The sequence below is a fragment of the Kogia breviceps genome, chromosome 16, assembly GCF_026419965.1.
Source record: "Kogia breviceps isolate mKogBre1 chromosome 16, mKogBre1 haplotype 1, whole genome shotgun sequence".
Classification (NCBI taxonomy): Eukaryota; Metazoa; Chordata; class Mammalia; order Artiodactyla; family Physeteridae; genus Kogia; species Kogia breviceps.
In genome coordinates this window covers 27,417,032-27,420,814 of record NC_081325.1, presented here as the reverse complement: position 1 = coordinate 27,420,814, position 3,783 = coordinate 27,417,032, and the positions used below count along the sequence as shown (strand labels likewise).

Sequence of the window (3,783 nt, the reverse complement as noted above, 5' to 3'; positions counted from 1 at the left end):
ACATAAGCTGTATCAGTGGCAGCTATGTTAAAACATTGGTTTTCTAATTCAAAATACCCATTTTGTGGGCCCAGGAGCTTTGTAATACAGTTTTTGCTACTTAAGAAAATAATTGCTCAAAATGCTCAGCGTAAAATTCTAATTATCTGAACAATTGTCAGAGTGGGAATCATAAGGGCAGATTTTGTTCTCCTGTTAGTTTATTTACATAAAACCTTATGTCATTGCTGCCATGAAATGGATATTTTAAGGTGTAAAATCTTATTGTGAGCCAGTTTTTAAATATGAATTTCAATTTTAATTAATTTAATTAAGAATCAACACCTGTGGAATGACCTCCTAAATATGGAAATGAAAACATAGACCAGAGTTAAAATTTAGGGTGTCAACAAGTCAAAGTGCCTTCTCTTTTAGCTTGCATCACTTCTTGATTTTGCAATATAGAAATATCTTTAAAGATTTGTATTCCAGAGAAAAACAGTCTATGGCTTGATTTTCTAAAATGATTGAGGCTCTCTGTTTACTGACAACGGTATCAGGGCTGCAGACAAAAAGTAAATTCCAAAATATGGTAATAATTTTGAAATTATTATTATAAGTAATATTTTTGGAGGGGAGGTGTGTACATGGAAGTGAGAACTTTTCCATTGTCTAGATAAATATGGCCCCAGCTTAGCCTAACAAGGTCTACAAAGTAACATGACTCTATTGTTAGGGAACTAATATGCTCCTCTAAAGAGAGGTTTTGTATTTTGTTTTGTTTTTGCTTTCCCTACATTATCAGAGGGTTCACTGAAAATTAGGCTCTGTAAATAACCGAATTAACATTTGGAGATAAGCTAGAACCATAGGGCAAACTATCAAAAAATTCAAGTTTGTGAAGAAAATTGGAATGGTGGCCCTTCTAATTGTACTAAATTCCTAAAACCCTCACTACAGAAGACTGTCTTATGTGAGAAGAATTTTACCAAAATCACTAACTAGAAAAAAACTAGACCCCTCATTTTTCTGTTTTTGTTTGTTTGATTTGTTAAACAAAAGAAAAACACACAACTGCTGAAGAATGGATAGGAATAGTGTTTGAGAACATCTCAGGTACTCTGAAACCAAACTATTCAGAAGTTTAGAATATGATACTTTAGAAATAAGTGGAGAAAGATTGTGGAGAGGTGACAATAAATGTGGATTTTATCTTTCTGATGTTAAATATTATGTTTATAATGCCTTACTTTCAATCTGGACTAGATGAAATAAATTTGCAGAGGTGGTTGTTCGTTTCCATATTTTTTTTTTTACAGTCAGCAGTTTTATCTATAGATGTACTATCCAATGATGTTTTAATAAAAATCAGAATATGTATTTGTATTCCCCTAGGGCTAAATGGGGCTTAACAATTTTGGGTTTTACATAACTAATTTTCCTCCCAATTTTAAATGTTACCAATATGAGCAGTCATTACTTATGTTCACTGCAGGGAAGGGAAAATTAAGTCATGAAGAACAATAGTTACTTTTACAAGATCAGAGTGTGGCAGGTAGAAAATACTGGAAGGAAATTTCTAACATCATTTATATTCAGCCATAGCTCTTAGTTGCTGTAACACTTGAGTGAAAATTTCCCTTAAGCCCTATTTTTCTTCAAGGGGTGGAATGAAACATTTTGCAATACTGAAGCAGGATTGTAGTTATTTCCCAAATGGAAAGTAAGGTCAAATTTAACAAGGCTATTTAGATTGAAAAAGACAAATAACAAATAATTAATAATTTGTAAAATAAAAGAAGAAATAAACTTAATAATAAATTTACTTCTTGCCTTCAAATTCTAAAATCCTATGAAATATGGAAAATAATGGAATTAAAATTGGTTGAATAACTTCAAGGTAAACAATGCAAAATGCTTATGCATAAATTATTTTCCAGACTTTTATTTAAAATATGCCCAAGCTTGAGTCTGAGGTCCGGCTCGGCGGGGAGGTTCAGCGGTGGGACCAGCCAGGAAAATGCCAGTGGAGGTGATGGCTGAAAGTTCCTTTAGTTTCAAAAAGTTGCTGGATCAGTGGGAGAACCAGGAGCTCGAGGCTCCGAGAGGAATTGTTACACCCGCAGTGTACAGTCAGTTTCTAGCTTTACATCTGCTTTATAATGACATGAATAATGCAAGATATCTTTGGAAAAGAATACCACCTGCTATAAAATCTGCAAATTCTAAACTTGGGGGAATTTGGTTGGTAAGACAAAGAATCTGGTCGAGAGATGTACCCGGGACCTATACCACCATCAGCACTCATCCGTGGTCTGAGACGGTCCAGCCAATCATGGAGTCACTTAGAGATGCCACCCAGAGGCAAGCCTTCACCCTGGTCTCTCAAGCATATACCTCCATCATCGCCGATGATTTCGCAGCCTTTGTTGGACTTCCCGTGGAAGAGACTGTGAAAGGTATCCTAGAGCAAGGATGGCAGGCCGACTCCACCAAAGAATGGTCATGCCCAAAAAGACAGTTGCAGGGACCCTGGATGTTTCCTTTAACAGGTTTATTGCCTTATTAGAGCCTGCCCCCATTCCACCCAACCCCAATGAACAGCAGTTAGCCAGACTCACCGATTATGTGGCTTTGCTCGAAAACTGACGTATCATTCTGAGTTCACGATCTATCTTCAGAATCCTGAATACTGACAGAAAAATGTAAATTTTTTATTTTCAATTTTATTGGATGAATTAAGCACCTCAGCATTCCTTACTGAGTATGTGATAAAATACGTATATAATATAAAGTATATTATATATATTTTGTCCTTAAACATGCTGAATGGTTGTTCATGAAATGTGACTTATTAAAGACATTCATGAGAAGTATTAAGTTGTAATGTTTCCTTTAAGAAGAAGGGAAACGTAAGTGTGGAATGCATTGTTTGGGAAGGAAGCTATTAAGTGATACACTTTGTATGACTGTCCTGTAGCCTGTTGGTTGCTTATATTTATCTCTTGGGTCAAGTTCTGCCCTTTGGAGAAACACTGAACAAGTCTTTCATTTTTGTGTGACAGGCCTCTGAATATTTGAAGTTGTTTATTATATCTTCAAGTTAAAACCACCCCTTAGTTCATTTATTCTGCATTTGTTCAATAAATATTTAATTGAATTCTTAAAATAAATTAAAATAAAATAAAATATGCCCAAGCTTATATACTCAAAATTTTAAGATGTTTTATAGATTATAGTAAAATAAATTTGAAATTTTAGATACTTTCATTCTCTAATACATATTTAATTCTCCAACAGACATCTTAGATATGTATAGCATCACTATTACGCAAGAGAAAACAGAGCCCTTGAACAGATTAAGTAATTTACTCAAGACTACAGATTTACTAACAACATACTTAAGGTAAGAATGTTCTAAGTCTTAATTCATTGCTCTTGCTAGTACATCATATTGACCCTTAGCCACAAGATTTTTCTCCCTCAAAAATGTTTTCATTCAGAATTGAAAGCAGCCAGTGTGGGATTTTGGCCATGGTGGAGTAAAAAGGCTGGCAAATCTTATCCCCACAAAACAAGTACGTAACTTGACCAAATTTTCAAAAACAACCATTTTAGTGCTCTGGATATTGAACAGAGGCAAACAACAAATTGAGTAGTGTTTACACACAAAGCAGTGTTAGAAGTTCCAGTAAGAAAGGTAGAGGTCTTGCCCTTTCTGTGTGAAGCTGCTCCTATCTCTCTCTACCCAGCTCCGTTGGCACTGGGAACTGCAAAAATACTCAGCATAAAATGTCTTCATCC

General features: G+C 34.9%; 1 pseudogene; it reads left to right on the top strand.

Annotated features, from left to right (window-relative positions):
- Positions 1–1,999: 1,999 nt before the first annotated feature.
- LOC131743171 (COP9 signalosome complex subunit 8 pseudogene) lies at positions 2,000–2,628 on the top strand (annotated as a pseudogene).
- Positions 2,629–3,783: the final 1,155 nt, after the last annotated feature.